A 19,442-nucleotide genomic window follows, 5' to 3' on the forward strand; every position below is an offset into this window, starting at 1 on the left:
GAAGAGTAGTGGGGAGGAGATGAGCCAGTCAGAGTGCAGGGTAGCAACGTTGAAACATGTAACTTTCCTCTAGTTTTTAAATGCTTCCTCCCCACCCACTATCATGATCCCAATTCTACCTTACAAATCTGGCTAGACCAGAGATTGTACATTGGTACAGATAGCAACTGGAAACACAGGGAATCCAGGACAGATGACTCCTTCAGGACCAGTGGTGAGCGGGGCGAGGCCTGGAGAGTGAAGGGAATGTGGGGTAGAAAGAGGGAACCGATTACAAGAATCTAAGTACTGCCTCCTTCCTGGGGAAGGGACAGCAAAGAAGAGGGGGGGAGGGCATCGGACAGTGTAACTTATGACAAAACTATAATAAGTTATGAATTATGAAGGTTCATGGGGGAGGAGGGAGAATGAGCAACTGATATTAGGGGCTAAAGTGGAAGGCAAATGTTTTGAGAATGATGAGGGCAACAAATGTACATATGTGCTTGACACAATGGATGTATGTATGGATTGTGATAAGAATGGTACGACCCCCCAATAAAATAATTTAAAAAAATAAAACAAATTTAAGTCTACCTGTTGCAAGAGGTACATAAACACATGCGATGAACTGGAGAAATATATGCAATTTGTAGAAAAGTATTGCTGTATTTATAGTACAAAATAGTTTCAAAATAGAGATAAAGAAAAGGACCAAGAACCCCATAAAAGATGAAAAGATGGTCCACAGTTCACTGGAGTGGAGGTTCAAGTCGGTACTTTGTCCTATCTTTTGCCCCATTCACCCCCAGCTGTCCCTCTGGCTCTCTGCTGAGCGGGGCTGAGAGGCGGGGGCTCACTGATTCAATGAGTGAAAGAAGAGGTGGCAACCTGGATCTTAAATTGGGTTTACTGGAGAAAATTAACTCAAAGGATTTTCAATGCGTGACATAAAACACAAGATAATCAAACGGAAGCCAGACTGAATGCTGATAGTGAAGTTTTGTTGTTGTTGTTGTTTAATGAGCCTCAGAAAAAGTCCTCCTCTTTGTTCTTTTTCTTCTATTATCGAGATCTATCTGTGTACACTAAAGGATTTGCACATTTGAATGTGCTGAGGTTGCCTTCTACCTGAACCCTGCAATCCCAGATAAGAGTGAGGCTTAAAGAAATCCCTCTAACTCTCCTGCTTCATGTTCAAGAAAGCGGTTTATTGGGAATACAAAGGAGCTTTAAAAAGTTGATGGAAAAATTGAACTCAAAGATTATATTGGCATATTTCATGGAATATTTCCATGAACTTTCTGAAGCCCCACTGTGTATTCAATATTCTCCACCAACACCATATTCAAATGCACCCATTCCCTGTGGTCTTCCTTATTCACTGCCCGGCTTTCACATGCCCAGGAAGCAACGGAACATGCCACGGCTTCGGTCAAGGGCACTTCAGTGACACCTCCGCTCTTCAAGACTTTTTTTTAATCGTTTTATTAGGGGCTCCTACAACTCTGATCACAATCCATACACACATCAATTGTGTAAAGCACATTTGTACATTCATTGCCCTCATCATTCTCAACACATTTGCTCTCCACTTAAGCCCCTGGCATCGCTCTTTAAGACTTTAAGGAGGTATTCTGCCATAGATTTCTCCAATACAGCAAAGTTTCTTTTTTATTTCTTGACTATTGTTCCATAAACATTGGTGGTGGATCCAAGTAGAATAAAATCCTTACCAATTTCAATTTTTTTCCTGTTTATCATGATTGAGGCTTATTAGTCCAGCTGCAATGATTGTTGCTCCTTTACAGTGAAGCTTAATCCATACGGACAGCTGCCGTCGTCCGGACGGGTTCTGTCGCACAGGAGACTGTCTACGGAATGAAGTATGTGAGTGGCTACTAGGGACAGGAGTGAGAGGGGAAAGGGAAGCTATTGCTTAGGAAGCATTGGATTTCTGTTTGTGGTAATAAAAAAATTGACAAAAGCTATCAGTGATGGTTGCAAACATGATAAATGTTTTGCACAATGTCACTAGACTGAGATGTGAAAAATGTTCAATTAGCAAATGTGTTATATTTGTACATTTATAAAACTATATTAATATACTTTCTCACCTCATACTGAAAACAAAAATCAAACTTGACAACATCTTCTTGATAAAAATGGAAACAAAAATAGCTTTACATTTTTCAACTGAAAATGCAATTAGTATGTCTTTTTTGCTTTGGGTTTGATTTTATTCTTAGTTTTGTTTGTTAGTTTACTTGTTTGTTTGACTTTGGAGGGAGTGAATTAGCAAGTAAAATGTTAAATGGTAGCGGATATGAAGAACATCTCTGCCTTGTTCCTGGCCTTAGTAGGTATACTTCAAATGCTTCTCCCATTCAGTCAGATGCTGCTTTTAGGCTTAGCATATATGTGTGTGTGCCTGTGCGTGTGTCACTTGTCATCATTCAAACCATAAAGTTATGGTTTACAAAAGAATACTGGTTCTTGGCTTCTAGTCACAGCATTTCCATCAACCAATCAATATATAGACTCAGTTTACGTGTATTCTGTTTAAAGGCACTTACTTAACATACACTGTTGATCCAACATCAAACTCTTGGTCAATAGCTCTGTAACTCATGTCCGATAGACCTAACAGGCACGCTCCCTCTGTAAAGCACATCACAACCATCTGGTGCTTAGGAGCACTGCACACAAGCACCACATTTAGAGGCCATTTTAAGCACCAAAAGTCACCAACAAAATAAAGCACAGGAAGGGTGTTTGTTTAAAGTATGAAGCTGAAACAAGAAGGCAGGATGTCATTTTGAGCCACCTCAGCCGAACCTGTGGCTGCACATTTCAAATTTTTTGCCACTCTCCACATATGACTAGTGCCTTCAGAGCACCGCAAGTACTGACTTTGAGGGGTGTGTTAGTCCGGGTAGACTAGAGAAACAAATCATATGTGTATAAGAGAGAGTTTTATATAAATCATAATTGTACATTAAGAAAGCATCCCAACCCAGTCCAGTCCAAGCCCATAGGTCCGATATTAGCCCATGTGTCCGACACCAATCTATAAAGTCCTCTTCAGACACACAAAGCACATGCACTGATGCCAAATGCAGGATGATCACAGGCTAGTGGGTAAAAAGTCTTTGGATCCAGTGGCATTGTAAGCATCTCAGTGCTGGCAGGGGTCTCCACATGGCTTCTCCAGTTCTCAGGGAACTATCAGCATAGCGCCATGTATCTTGTCAGTAGAGCATCTCCAACGGAGTGAGTCTTGTCAGTAGAGTGCTCCAAGGAAGAAAATACAGGATTTCCCAGAATTCTCAGGAGAAGGCCTTGCCCACACAGAGGCCTCATTTGGCTATGAACTGACTGACAAACTAGAATCCACCCCTTCACTCTTAATCTTCTCAAGTCCCAAATTGACAGCAAATTATGTAACTACCACAGGTGCAAATAAATTTTAGCCAATAGGAGGATTGACTCTGTGTGTGTGTGTGTGTGTGTGTGTGTGTGTACAAAGGGGCTTCAAAAATTCCCTGGAAACATGTCATTAGAAGATAATAGAATTTTTCCATAAACTATTTGAACCCCCTATGTAATATATACTTTCTTATTAAAGAAAGTGCTCACCTCCATATTTCAAGTGTTCTTATCAGGAATATGAATTTAATTTTTTCAAAGATTTTTTTACCACCTGCAGAGATAATTGTCAAGTGATTTTTTTTTCAGTATGGTAGTTACATAATTTTTTGTCAACTTGATAACTGAAGTAAGTGTAGGGGTGGAGTCTAGCCTGTCAATCAGGGCACAGCCTGATGATGCCTCCTGGTGGGTGTGGCCTTCTCATGAGGATTCCGAGAACTTCCTCTCTCTGCCTTTGTCTTCCAGTTGACAAGTCACATAGAGACTTTCTGAGCTCTGGGAGAGCCTCTCTCTCTCTGCTTGCACCTTCCTGTTGACAAGACACATTGAGCCACATGGAGGCCTGTGCTAGCCCTGTGATACTTCCACAGCCATGGGACCCACAAGACTTCACCAGCCTGTGATCTTCATGCATTCTGCATCGTTGCATGGGGCTGCATGAGTTTTAGACATATGGGCTAACATCAGTCTTATAGAATTAATTTGAACTGGGCTGGAATGTTTTCTTAATATACAATCACTCTTTGATATACATTACTTTCTTATACATATATGAGTGCCTCTGGATTTGTTTCTAATCAACCTGGTCTAACACACTTAGCTTAATAAATGATGAATTGCATTAATAAATAATATTTACAAATTCCATATGAGAATTAATTCAGGCAAATGAGAAGTTAAGTCAAAAAGTACTGCCAGAAATCATAGACACCTTTATTAACAAAAATATCAAAATGTGAAGCCATCATTCTTTGGCATACCTTCTACCTAGATTTACACAGGCTGGAAGGTGATGTCCCCACCTCTCAAACTGTTCCCTGAAGAAAGCCACATTCTTTGATTTAAACCACATCAAATGGCAGTTTGGGCATCTGAAGGGGCTCAAATCATGTTTTCTTTTCAATGTTCTTTGAGTTTAGGGAACAAGAAGACGTCTGAGGGGAGAAGATATGGGCTGGAGGGTGGATGAGTAAGTACATTGTCGTGATTGGAAAAAAGACCCTTAGCACAACTTTTCTGGCCTTTTTCTCACCAATCCTGTCTTTAATTTTTCTTAAAATTTCTTTAAAATAAGCTCCCCTGATCACCCTGTACCCTTCAAGAAAATCTATCAAGATCATCCCTTTGCAATGCCAAAACATTGCCACCAAAACTTTCTTCTTTTTTAAAAAAATCATTTTATTGGGGGCTCGTACAACTCCTATCACAATCCATACCTCCATCCATTGTGTCCAGCACCACTTGACCTCCTTGCCTTGAACTTAATCGGCCCAGCAGAGCCTCTTAGAAGCCACTTTTTACATTGCGGATAGCATTGGTAAATGCAAGATTCAACCTCTGTTCCAGATCACCCATAAAACGACCCTCATCACCTTCAATCTCGCTTAAGAGTCTGAGGGAAAGACCAGCTCTTTGAACTCGTTGATCTTCACGTATGCTTTTGGCACCCATCTAGCTGAAAGCTTACCGAGGCCAAGATGTTCACTTAAAATTGCTCATGCTGAACGATATGAGATTAAGATCTTCAGTTGCTACCACATTCGGGATAATTCTGTGGTCTTTTCCATGAGTTTCTGGAATTCAGTCACAGTTCCTTCATTTATCAAGGTTGAAGGTCTTTTCTCTCCTGCCTCATCTTTGAGTTCTTCCAGACCTTCCATAAAATGTCCGATCCAACCAAAAAACTCCTGTGTTTTATGTGCAACAACATTCCAGTAAACTTGTGTCAAAGCTTCAATAATTTGAAAAGACATCCGGTTGAATTTTGTTAAAAATTTTACATTAACCCGGATCTCAAAAATTGTATTTTTCCGTGGCCCATGACGTTTCTTCAGGGCATCCCCATGAGACTAAAACAAGTGTATTACTGAGAAAATCTGTCTGTGACACCCACAGATTCCAGAGACACGTTGAAGCATGTTTTGCTTGGAATAAGCCCGTGCATGGATGGACTGGTATCCTGCTGCCAGTACTTCTTTACTTACCCTTGTATTGCCAATGGATGCTGAAGCTAGAGTGGAAGTTTCTGAGTAGGAACAAGATAGCCATATATTCAATGTATCTTACCACGAATTGTTAATTAATTACAAAATATTCACTGTGCTGTGGAGAAACTGAACTACATCTTAAGCAAGCAACCAAAATTAATATCACCATCTGGGAGAAAATAGCTATCCTACAATTCTGGATGTAATAGATGGAAAGAACCCAATATTATTTATGAAATATTACAGAAAAGGGGATAAAAATGAGTATAATTACAAGGAGACACCAAACAGTCTATAATATCAACTCAATACAGTGCCATCGAGTGGATTCCAACTCATAAAGATCCCACAGAATAGGGTAGAACTGCCCATGTGTGTTCGTGCGTTCCCAAAACGGTAACTCTTCACACAAGTTGACACCTCGTTTTCCTCTCTTGGAACTGCTGGTGGCTTTGAACACCTGCAGCTAGACCTTGCAGCTAGCAGATAAATCTCATGAAAGATGAAGGAAGGCTGAGGATCTTTTCAGGTTAAAAAACTATGAAGAAATTCTTCCACCAAAGGCAAATGTATAAAATAATATTGGATTGGAGCAATGGGGTCTTGTAGAAGGACTAAAAGGGTTTAAATGCTGTTGGGTAAGGGGGTCCTGGGTTATTGAACCCTGAAAGAAAAGGGGATTGGACTGATGGATTATAACAAATTCACATGAAGGAGTGCAGACAAAGTGGAGACCCAAAACCTACCCATAAGATATATGGACAGTCTCTCACAGAAGGGTCACAAGGAAGGCATGTTATATCCAGGGTGCAGTATAGCACTGATGAAACAAATAACTATGGTAGTTCTTTAATATTCCTCCCCTTACTACTATAGTCTTAGTTTTACCTCATTAATCTTGTTAGACCTGCATATGTTCATTTATATAATGACGATCGCTTGATGCGTGAAATCCAAGATAGATAAACCCTTCAGAAATAGTGATGGAAGTTATGATTCCCTGAGGCTATGAGAAGGGTGGGGAATGGGAAATGATTGCAATGATGACTGTATAAACCCACTGGAGGGGAACGAATAACAGAATTGTAGGTGAACAGATACACTGGATGGTGTAAGTAAGATATGGCAAAAAGGGGAATATATATATATGTAGATAGATATAGATATATAGATATGTTCATGGTGGGTAGGGTGGGGAGGGAATAAAAGGGGGATGATATCCAAGAGTTCAAGAAAAAAATGTTTTGAAAATTATGGTGGCAGAAATTTTACAATTATGTTTGATCTAATTGAATTATGGATTTTTATAATACCTGTAAGACTTTCCAACAAAATGATTAAAATACTACTAAACTTGTATAAAGCTTCAATAAAAATAAAAATAATAAACAATTACAAACATGTAGCATTATTTTAAAATTTTAACAATTGTTATAATTAGAGAAATTTTCTATTAGTTAAAATTAATGTATTATTTATCCTGAATACCATTCCCCTTAGGAAATAAACAAAAGCATAAAGAAGGGAAGGGACATGATATATTCAACCAACTCTCAAATGGTTCAAAAAATAAATTACATGCATGTATGCATGTACTTACTAAGAATAGAATGGAGAGTGAGCAATACAACTGCAGTAAAGAACTAAAATTTGGTGGATTTGAGTTAAGGGTATGTGTGAGTTTTTGTAGTATTCTTGCACTTTTGTATAAATTTAAGTTTTATTTCCAAATTTAAAAGTTATGAAATTGAGCTACTCTAAAAGTGGTTTAAAAGATATATAAAAGATAAAATTGAACATAATAAATAATGGGAAAATATAACAAATAAGCCCAAACCATAAGACAAAAAATTAGGTGATAGTGTCACATGCATAAACTGTAATAGAGTTAGATGTTTCAATTCACCAGAAAGTGTTTTCTTCTCTCTGCCAATGAGTTGATTCCAACTCATCTTGTTGTCTTTATTTTGGGTGCCATCAAGACAGTTCCAAGCGATGGTGATGTTATGCACAACAGAATGAAACACTGTGTGGTTCTGCACCATCCTCACAATTGTTCCTATTTACGAGCCCATTGTCTCAGGTATGGTTTCAATCCATCTCCTGAGGGGCTTCCTTTTTTAACTGCCCCTCTCCTTTACCAAACATGATGTCTTTCCCCAGCGACTGGTCTCTCCTGACAACATGTCCAAAAGACGTAAGACAAAGTCCTGCCATCCTGCCTTTATGGAGTGCTCTGGAAACTCCGTAGCAATCCCATAAGACAGAGTAGATTGCCCCTGCGGGCCATCTACTGGAATGGCTGTTAAATTGGAACTACTGACCTTGTAGATAGCAGCCCAACTTGTAACCCACTAAGTCACCATGGCTCCTTTAGAACATGAAAGAGTCCTACATTTTTACACATGTTATAATATAGTAACAGAATATATCAGACAAAAACTTGCAGAATGGAATAGAAAAATAAATAAGCATCATATTGGATTTTAAAACTCCTCTCTCAATTATATTTAAATTGATATAAAGAAAATAGAAACAATATGGAAAACGTGCACATTTTAATTTATGGGCACATAGAATTCTCTACAAAATAAACATTTAAAAGATTAAATACAGACAAAAGACCATAAAACAACAAAGTTTAGAGACTAATGTAATATAAACTATATTTTCTAACACCAATAGAATAAAATTAGAGGTATTACACAGTCATATCAATAAAATCTCTGTCTTTTGACAGTTCACACACACACACACACACACACACACACACACTGTTCTTTGTTGCCCTCAAGTCCATTCCAACTCACGGCAGCACACAAAGTCATCACACACAATTCTAAATAATTCAATGACTGCCCAGTAAATTATATAAAAAACTAAAATATTGTTATTAATTACACATCATATTTTATGAACTTTTGTAAATTACATATCAAATATTTCAAGTGCCAGGAAATAAATTCATAGAAATAAACATACAGCTCTAAATGCTAATATGAAAAAACAGGAAGTGAAACAAGGCTGTTGCCTTTGTGGAAGCAGACTGCTACATGTTTGTCATGCAGGGAGATGGTCGGTTCAGACTACTGGCCTTTCCATTACCTTTCACTGTATCACCAGGACTCCTTACCCAATTGAAGAAGAGCACAGAAAAGAATTAACATGGCGTGCCTGAAACTACTGTTCTTAGAAAGGTCTGCTTACAAGGATGGTGTCTGGGAAAGTAGATGTGGGAAGGTGCCCACCATTCCCTAATAAAAATGGTTCACTGTGCCTAAACTAATTTTGCAAACTGTGTGGTTTATGCTGAACACCTGCTTTCCTTCTGTCATTTTGGTACGTGCCTAACAGTGGATGCCTACATGACCAGCATTCAGTCAAAATTGAGCACCAAGTCTCTAATGAGCTTCACCAATAGATGACATTTTAAATATGTAGGGACCTACCAATGTTGAAGGAATTAAGTATATCTTGTACTTAATTAGGAAAAGATTCTTAGAAATTGACACCTGGTTTACTGCAGACTTTGCCTGATAAAAATGTGAGCAGAAAAGTTTCAATCTGTCATGGACATATAAATGGATTTTTTGCTCCCACTTAATCATAGCACACATTGAAGAACAATTAGTTCTTATTATGTGGCCCTACTTGCTACTTGCCCTCATGAAGAGATCACTGAAGATAGGAATGCTATAGCAAGGTTTAGTAAAGAAATCAGATGATGCCCAGATATCAAAAGGAATAACATCTGGTTCTTAAATGCTTGTCTTAAAATAAGCAGCCATCTAAGTGGTGTGTCAGCTAAATCCACATGGAAGCAGTACATTAGTCTGTGTGATCCAAGGATTGTCAATAATAAAATCAAAGATCAGAGGATGGAACAGTATTAGAGTTCAAATTCTGAGTACAAAGTTTGCAGAAGTCTACAAATTGACAGCCATGTCCATCAGTTTGTCTTACTGCAGTGGCTTGTGTGTTGCTGTGATGCTAATAGCTATGTCACTGGTATTTCAAACACCATCAGGATGGTCACTCAAATGAACAGGTTTCAGTGGAGACTAAGAACAGACAATGAAGTAGAACTCAACGCCCAAATGCAGAGGAAGGAGCCACTGAAAAACCTAGGTGTAGCTTCAAAACATTGTCAGATACTGAAGGCCTAAAGAATGGAAGCAGAACATTGTCAGAGATGGTGGCAGAGGATGGGACCTTACGGGCTGAGGGCACTTCATTAGAACATAGGAGGAGCTGACTTCTCAGCGTGGAGTCAAACATGGTGATGTAACACTTGTGGTAGTGGAGACTTTGGATGATGGGGCATGACTCAAGGTAAGGAGAAACAGCTGCAAAACTCTGCTCATGATCAGAATTTTGCATGTGCAAAGTATAAATCTAGGAAAACTGGAAATAGTAAAATATGAAATGGAATGCATAAAGATCCATACCCTAGGCATTAGTGAGCTGAAATGGATTGGTATTGGCCATTTTGACTCAGCAAATCATATGATTTACTAAGCTGGGAATAACACAATCAAGAGGAATGGCATGGCATTCATTTTCAGAAAGGATTTGGCTAAATCCATCATGAAGTATGGTGCTGTTTGTGATTGGATTACATCTATCTGTCTTCAAGGAAATCCAATCAATACAACTATTATTCAAATTTATGCACCAACCACAAAAGCTAGTGATGAAGAACTTGAAGAATTCTACCAAACTGATCAAACATGCACTAAAGATGCCTTGATAGTTATTGGTTACTGGAATGCAAGAGTTGGAAAGAAAGAGGAAGAAACAGTAGTTTGAAATATAGACTTGATAGAAACAAAGCTAGAAATCACATGATAGAATTTTGCCAAACCAACAACTTATTCATAACAAATACACATGGGTTTCTCTAAATGGAAAAGAACAATAAAATGACTACAGCTGTGGGAATTGTTGATAGAGGTGCTCAATAATGACAGCTAAAATCAGGCCAAGGGCTGACTGTGGAAAAAAACATCAATTGCTCATATGTATGAGGGGGTACCAAAAAAAATGGAAAAAGCTCTGCTTTTGTAGTATGCATTTTTCCCACTAGGAGAGCATCATGCAACTCACTCTGAGTTAGTGCACCCAGTGGCATCTCGTGGGAAGGTTCTCTCTGGTCACAGTGAATTTTTCGTAAAAGCCATTTCGCTCAAACCTTGTTTTTTTGTGTGTGTGGTAGTCGATTTAAGAGACAGCTCTAATTCCAAAAAATGTGAAGTGTCAATTGATGACAAATCTTGTTCTGGATGTCCATCCACGTCCCAAACAGACGTAAATGTCAACAAAACTCGTGCACGTATGCTCAAAGACTTATGGTGACAAACCACTGAAGAGTCGGGGAAGTAATCTGGACGATCTCAGAGCTTGGTTAAGTGAATTTTAATGGAATACTTGGGAATGAGAAGGGTTGCTGCGAAATTTGTGCCTCAGATTCTGACAGACCAGGAAAAAGAGCACCTAGTGGACACATGGTGTGCTTGGAAAGAACATCGCCAAAGCAACCCAGACGTTTTCCCAAGGTCATTACTGATGAGGGAACTTGGTGTTATTCTTTTGACCCCTAAGGCAAACACCAATCAAGTCAGTGATAGATGCCATAGTCACCTCACCACCACCCCCCGAAAAAACTTCGTCAAGTGAAATCAAAGATCAAGACAATGCTTGGTTTTAGTTTTCTATTTTTTTTTTAATGTGAGGGGGATAGTGCATTTGGAGTTAATTCCACCAGATCAGACTGTTAATCAAGGTTTCTATTTAGAGCAGTGGTTCTCAACCTTCCTAATGCCATGGCCCTTTAATACAGTTCCTCATGTTGTGGTGACCCCCCCAACCATAAAATTATTTTCATTGCTACTTCAAAACTGTCATTTTGCTACTATTATGAAAGGGTCATTTGACCCCCAAAGGGGTTGCAATCCACAGGTTAAGAACCCCTGATTTAGAGGGTCTGAAAAGATTGTGTAACAGTATATGACAAAAAAGGCTTGATTTGTGGCAGACGGGGGGCTCGTCTTGCCACCACGACAATGCACCTTCAAGAAGTCATCTCAGTGTGCCAGTTTGGGGCAGAAAAACAGCATGCCTCTCTTGCCCCGTGCACCTTACTTCACTCCAATTGACTTCCTTTTGGTTCTGTGAATGCAGTGGGACATGAAAGCATTGAGATTTGACAACATAGAAGGGGGGGGGGGGCGACAAGAGAAGTGCTGTCAGCCATCCAAACAGATGAGTTTGAAAAACATTCCCAAGAATGGAATCATAGATTTGACAAATGTATTAAGGGTAATGGAGCTTACTTTGAAAGAGATAAGGTTGTTTTGCAGAAAACCTTAAATGCTTTGTAAAAAACATTAAATGACACCTTTAGGGAAAAATCCAGTTTTGGGGGTACCCCCTCATAAGTCCAGGATAAAGATGAAGACAATTATAACAAACCCACAAGAGCCAAAATACAACCTTGAATCTATGCCACTTGAATATCAAGAACATCTCAAGACCAGATTTGACACATTGAACACTGATGACAGAAGATCCCATGAACTGTAAGAGAACATCAAGGACATCATTCATGACGAAAGCAAAGGGCCATTGAAAAGCTCAAAGTGGATGTCAGAGGGGACTTGGAAACTTGCTCTTAATTGTAGAGTAGCTAAAGCAAATAGATGACACAATAAAGTAGAAAATTCCAAACGGCAGCCTGAGAAGACAAAGCCAAATATTCCAATGAAATGTGCAAAGACTTAGAAACAGAAAGCCAAAAAAGGAAGACCACACTCAGCATACCTTACACTGAAAGGATGCAAGACAAATCCAAGCTCTGAGTTGCAATATTGCAAGATTCTATGGGCAAAATATTGAATGATGCAGGCAGCATCCAAAGAAGATGGAAAGAATATACAGAATTACTGTATCAAAAAGAACGAGTCAATATTCCACCATATCAGGAGGTAGTGCATTAACAGGAACCAATGGTATTGAAGGAAGAAGTTCAAGCTACACTAATGCATTAGCCAAAGATAAGGCTCCAGGAATTGAGGAGATACAACTCGAAGTGTTTCAACAAGCTGATGAAGCACTGGAAGCACTCACTCGTCTATGCCAGGAAATGTAGAAGAGAGCTACTTGGCCAGCTGATTGAAAAAGATCCATATACATACCCATTCCCAAGAAAGATGACCCAACAGAATACGCGAACTGGAACTCAGAATACTCAAACGTGAACAATATCACTGATATCATCACATGCCAGTAAAATTCTGCTGAAGACCATCCAACAATGGGTGAAGCAGTACATTGGCAGGGAGCTGCCAGAGGTGCAGGCCAGATTCAGAAGACAACATGGAACAAGGGATCTCACTGCTGATCTTAGATGGGTGCTGCCTCAAAGCACAGAATGCAGAACATGTCCTTGTACTCCTGCGTAACCTGCACAAGGATCAAAAGGCAGCTGTGTGCACAGAACATGGGGCATTTCTTCTTTGGCATAAGTCTTTTCCCTTTGTTAATTTTTATTTGCACGCTTTACCATAATATTTCATAGCTGGATGCTAAGTCCTCTGGGTCTTCTTGGTAAGTCATTGAACCTGAGGGTGGTCTTGGTCATCCCTCCATGAAGGAATTCTTTATGAAAGATGTAATGATGATGACAAGTACAGAAGTCAATACAAATAAAATAGAAAACACAGATAAAGTAGAAAGAATCTACAATGGAAGAAGGTAGTTTCACTTATAATGATAACATACTAAAGACATGAAATGGACCTTTTCCAGAAAATCACAACTTGCCAAAGTTTAGTCAATGAGAAAGAGAAAATCAAAATAGACCAACAAAATCATTTTTTTAAATTGAAAATATATATTTCTTTTCAACCTACTGACTAAAAAAAGCCTTTCTCTCTTTTTTTTTGAAGAAATCATTTTCCTGGGGGCTCTTACAGCTCTCATAACAATCCATACATCAATTGTATCAAGCATATTTGCCATCATTATTTTCAAAACATTTTCCTTCTATGTGAGCCCTTAGTATCAGCTCTTTTCCCCTTTTCCCTCACCCTCCCACCCTCATGAACCCTTGATAAATATTAAATTATTATTATTCTCATATCTTACACCCTCTGCTGTCTCCTTTCACCCACATTTCTGTTGTTCATCCCCCAGGGAGTTGGGGGTGAGGAGTGTGTTAATATGGCCCTTGTTGTAATTGGTTCCCTCTTTTCTCCCCCTTCTCCCCCCATGATCCCCCTAGCCTCATGGTTTTGCTACTCTCATTATTGTTCCTGAGGGGTTTGTCTCTCCTGGATTCCGTGTGTCAAGAACTCTTATCTGTACCAGTTTACATGTTCTGGTCTAGCCAGATTTGTAAGGTAGAACTGGGGTCATGATAGTGTGGGGAGGAAGCATTAAGGAACTAGAGGATTGTTGTGTGTTTCATTGGTGCTATTCTACACCTTGCTGGCTCATCCCTTCCTTGTGACCATTCTGTAAGGGGATGTCCAATTGTCTACAGATGGGCTTTGGGTCTCCACTCCAAACCCCCTGGTTCACATTGATATGATTGTTTTGGGTCTTCGGATGCCTGATACCTGATCCCATTGAACCTCATGATCACGCAGGCTGGTGTTGCTTCTTCCATGTAGACTTTGTTGCTTCCCTGCTAGATGACCATTTGTAAGGAAAGCCTATCATTCCACACTATTTTACAAGGGAGTTATACCAAATATTTAAGAACAGATGTTTCCAACCCTATACAAATTTTTCAGGGAGTAAATAAAGAAGAAATTCTCTGTAACTTGTGAAATGTGAATTCCTAAAGTGGGCAAAAACAGTTCAAGAAAGAAAGTTCCTAAGCCCCAATCATTCATGAGTATAGACACAAATATCTTTAGCGAAATGGCATCAAAATATTATCAAAACAAACAATATTATATACTTTGATCTTAGCTAAATCAAGTTAATATAAAATTTTAAGTATGTGGATAAACATCCCAAAACTCAGAGTGTAATATTTTGTTACCAAATTAAGGGGAAAACAATATAATTATCTCATTAACCACAGCCCTTGATTAAAATTTCTGACCCTGATAAAATCTATCTACCGAAAACTTACCACAAACAATTTATTTGATGGTGAACCAGGTTTCTGAGACTAAATCGCCATGGAAGTTGGAAGCTGCCTACTTCTCCTGCAAAGGGGCTGGTGCTCTCTATCTGCTAACCTTGGGTTAGGAGCCTGATGCATAGCCAACTACACTCACCAGGGTCCCCACTATGCAGTAAAGAAAGTGCTCTAGTATTAGATAGATAGTGGTGACACTAGCACAACTCTGTGATGATACTGAAAAAATCACTCAGTTGTAGACATTAAAAGAATGAACTTCAGGGTATGTCAATTAAGTATAATTTTTAAGATAAAATAAGTAGCAAAAACTTGAGAAAAATTAAAAGCACCCTATACATAAGTTCATAGGCTTTCTAATTTCCAATCAATCTTATCCATTCAAGAAATCTTTGCCCCAAATTTTCTGCTTTAACAAGGCAACTCATTTTTGTTTGCTTGTTTCATGATTCAAGGGGTTCAATAGGGATGTTATCAGATTACTACCCAGGAAGGACACCGCTGTTGGTCCACAATAGCACCCCTCCCCAGGCAGCAGCTTCTCTCCAGTCGTCTGCATCTCAGCTACGTGGTCCTTCAGGTTCTACGTCCATGGCCAAGAAGCCAGACCACCCCTCTGCCTCAGTCTCCACGCTGCTCCTCTGCTCGATCTCATGGGCTCCTTGCCTCTGTCTGGTGCCTCTGCCACTTCAGACAGAGATCTTGAATTTGCTCCACTAGTGGCTCTTCTTCAGTGGTCCTGAGATTCTCCTCTGTGTCCCTGCTTTTGAGATGGCTCTACATGGAGGTGTGGTTTTTGCCCTGAAGTCAAGCATATCCCCAAGGAAAGCTTAAGTCACACCTTCTAATAAAGTAGAAACTAAGGATAAATCTCATCTTAATCCTATAACAGAGAACTCTTTCCAAACTGGAATTGTGACCATACCCATAAAGGCTACAGTTTATTGTACATCACAAAATCAATTGTGACAAAAGGGAGTATAGCTTGAAGGGCCATTTTAACTAATTGGCAAAGTAGTTCTTGTTGGTCAGTCCTCTAACACGAGTGGATTGAGCTACTTACAAGACAGTTTGTTAGGCCTTTGAAGTAAAAAATATAAATTTGATTTGCTCTCTGTCTTCTAAAAACTGGCAATCTGGTCCTTGAAAATACATTTATAGCTTTTTCAAATTGTTCTATTAGCCATACTTTTAAAAAACTTACCTGAAATTCTTAAATTAGGAGAGTTGACTTGAGTTGCAACAGTATCCAATGGTTATTTTTCCTATAGTTTTTCCAAGTCCTCACTCCCTTGCTCACTATTCTGCCTTCCATCTATTTATTTTATTTTTGTGTATATAACTAGGTTATTGAGAGTAGGGTGATTATAGCTTGAGTCATGAATGCCAAAAGGTCCGATGAAAGCTTCCCTTTCATCCCAGCCAGGATGAAGGGAAAGATTCTCTATTCAAGTATCTGGAGAAGAGGACTAGGAAGTTCCTTGAGGCCCCAAGTGTAAGGCACTGGCCTTGGGGAGACCATTAGGGACGTGTACGTGAGAAGGATGGAAGAATCCATCAGTGGCTCTACCAGGATAAAGAACTGGAAGGAAGGAGGTGGGAGGGAGAGAGAGGAATGGAGGCTAGTGTGAACTTCTGTAATCCTCCCAAAAAACACAAACTGGTTATATAAAATAGATAAGGTAGCTCAGTGGAGGGGAAAATATCCATCTCTAACTACTCACAAATCTGAAGAAGCAAAAGACATTAGCGACCCATTCCACTCCATTATCCCTAATGACGAGTGATGAAGATTACGTATTTCCTGTCTAGGAATCATTATAAGGGCCTTCCAATGTAACTAAAGGAGCCCTGTTGCCAGAGTGGTTACAGATTGGGCTGCTAACTGCAGGGTCAGTGGTTTGAAACCACCAGTTACTCTGAAGGGAAAAGACAAGGCTTTCTACTCCCATAGAGTTACAGCCTGGGTCTCTACCAGCAGGAATCAAAGACATACTGTCGGACAGGAAGTTCTCCATATCCAGGCACGGGTCCCTGGGCTTCCTGCCACAGAAGTGCAGCAGCCAGCACCACATGAAGCTTCTCCAAGGATGTCGCGTCCAAGCTGGTCCACTTCACAGCCTTCCTCAACTATAAGACTGACCTGACCCACACCATGTGCGAGGTCGACAATCCAGGGTCCAAGGAGAACGAGAAGGAAGTGGCGGAACTGTGACCATCATGGAGACCACTCCCCGTGGTGGTGGTGGTGGTGGGCATCGTGGGCTACGTGGAAATGCCTTTTGGCCTCTGGACCTTCAAGATGGTCTTTGCTGAGCACATCAGCGATGAGTGCAAGCGGTTCTTCTACAAGCACTGGCTCAAGTCAAAGAAGCAGGCTTTCCCCAAGCACCGCAGCAAGTGGCAAGCTGGCAAGGGCAAGAAGCAGCTGGAGAAGGACTTCAGCAGCCAGGCCATCCTCATCATCGTCCACACCCAGGTGCACCTGCTGCCCGTGCACCAGAAGAAGGCCCACCTGAGGGAAATACCAAACTGAGACAATCTGCAAGGAAAACTATGACCAAATAACTTTTTATTAGGAGTTGTTCATTGTTTGTAATTAGGTGTCATTGAATTGTTTTCAACTCCTCGGACCCTGTGCCCAACAGAAACCCTGCTTGGTCCTACACCATCCTGACAAAATGTTGCCATATCTGAGTTCACTCTTGCAGCCACTGTGTCAATCCATCTCCTAGAGCAGTGGTTCTCAACTTTCCTCGTGTGTGGTTACCTCTCCCCCCAAACATAAAATTATTCTCCTTGCTACTTCATAACTGTAATTTTGCTGCTGTTATGAATCGGGCAACCCCAGTGAAAGGGTTGTTTGACCCCCAAAGGGGCCGAGACACACAGGTTGAGAGCCGCTGTCCTAGAGGGTCTTCCTCTGTTCCACTGACAGTCGACATGGCCAAGTCCTCTCCCGGAGCCTGTTCACTCTGGGTAGAGAAAGTACTGCCATCCTTGCTTCGCCGGAGTATTTTGGCTGCACTTCCTCTAAGACGTATTTGTTTGTTCTTTTGGCAGTTCTGTGCTTTCAATATTCACCAGCACCACCATCATTTCTTCTTCAAGCTTCCTGATTCCTCGTCCAACCTTCACAAGCATATGAGGTGCCTGAAAATACCATGGCTTTGTTCAGGGGCAACTTCGTGCTCAAAGTGGCAACCTTGCTCTTCAACGCTTTAAAGAGGTCCTGTGCAGTAGATTTGCCCAACACAGTGCATCATTTGATTTTATGACTGCTGCTTCCATGGGAATTGATTGTGGATCCAGGCAAGATGAATTCTTGGACAACTTCCATCTTTTCTCCATGTAGCATGTTATATATTGGTCCAATTGTGTTGTTTTCTTCACATTGAGTGGCGATGCCCTGATTTTAAACCACACAGTGACCAGGAAATACATTGGGTCTGTGCGAGATTTCATCCTGGGGCATGAAAAGAACTTAAACGTGGGGGAAATTGCTTAATGAAAAGGCCACTGAAAATGGGAGGCATTGAGTTGCATTTCAATTTGAGAGGAAAAGAGTTGAAACTCAAATAACAAATCAATGGCTTAGAGGGCAACTCTGGTAACTGATGGCATTTCAGTAACTGCTGGCTACTCTCCAGGCCCAAATGCCCAGGCCTGGAGAGGAAGCAATTAATGAACTGCCGAATCTCTCTAATGGCTTCCACTGGCACCTCAACAGCAGCAGCTGCTTGGGAACCCAATTAAAAGCCATCTTTCAAAGACAGCAAGGCAATTACATTAGCCGGACACATTCAAAGGTTAAACCATGTCTCAGGCATCGGAAAGATGGAAAGTGCTATGAGGACTACATTTGACACTTCCGGGAGTTTGTTGAACAAATTCAGCTCGACCACAAAGTAAACAAATAAATAAAATGCTTCCCCTGGGTGCCTGTAAATCACTTCTTTTCAGATACCTGTCAAAAAGTGGTCTCACTTTCTGGATCTGTCTCAGATCCAGGGGGTTTAAGCCCTCTTGGGGATGAGGAGTGGCACCGTGGATGATACTCTGCGGCCTCCGGTCTGTCCCATGGAGAGGCTCCAGTGCCTGGGATCCTGGTGAAGGGCCAGAAATAGCTGAGAGCAGAGTGGCGGCTCTGACCTGGTGCGTGTCTTTCAATCAGCAGCCGTCATGGCTGTGGGCTGCTCTTCTTTCTCTCCACCTGAAAGGCGATTTCTGCAGCCAGCAGCTCTCCTAAGCACCCATCCCTACTTCTACTACCAGACAGTACTTCAAGTGAACCACCCTGTCTCACACACGACCCCTCCTTCTAGCCACTGGACCTAAAACCATTCCTTCTCCTCTTGGCTTTGTCAAGCGCAACTCTTGCCTAACCGCGACCCCCGCTGAAAACCCCAGTCACGCCCCACTTCTTTCCCGTTCACCGGCTCCATTTGGTGTGGCGGTCTTCCCTCCTAGGGTGCTCTTGACTCTGTCCACTCTTCCTGACCATGGGCGGTTGCCATGGCTCTGGCTTTTGCTAGGCTTCCCCTAGACGACTCTAAGAGCTCCGTGCCTGAGGTCACAGACACAACAGTTTTGTAATATTTTCCCATTTATGCTCATTTACCCTATAAACTGGTCTCTTTCTCCTCCGCCCTCCCGAATCCTGCCAGCCATTG

At 40.7% G+C, this 19,442-nt stretch overlaps 1 pseudogene; it reads left to right on the top strand.

Annotated features, from left to right (window-relative positions):
• Positions 1–9,940: 9,940 nt before the first annotated feature.
• LOC101645301 lies at positions 9,941–17,305 on the top strand (annotated as a pseudogene).
• The last annotated feature ends 2,137 nt before the right edge of the window (positions 17,306–19,442 follow it).

This window comes from Echinops telfairi, unplaced genomic scaffold (assembly GCF_000313985.2).
Source record: "Echinops telfairi isolate 266 unplaced genomic scaffold, ASM31398v2 ScPeMD7_7469;HRSCAF=8507_1, whole genome shotgun sequence".
NCBI classification, from domain to species: domain Eukaryota; kingdom Metazoa; phylum Chordata; class Mammalia; order Afrosoricida; family Tenrecidae; genus Echinops; species Echinops telfairi.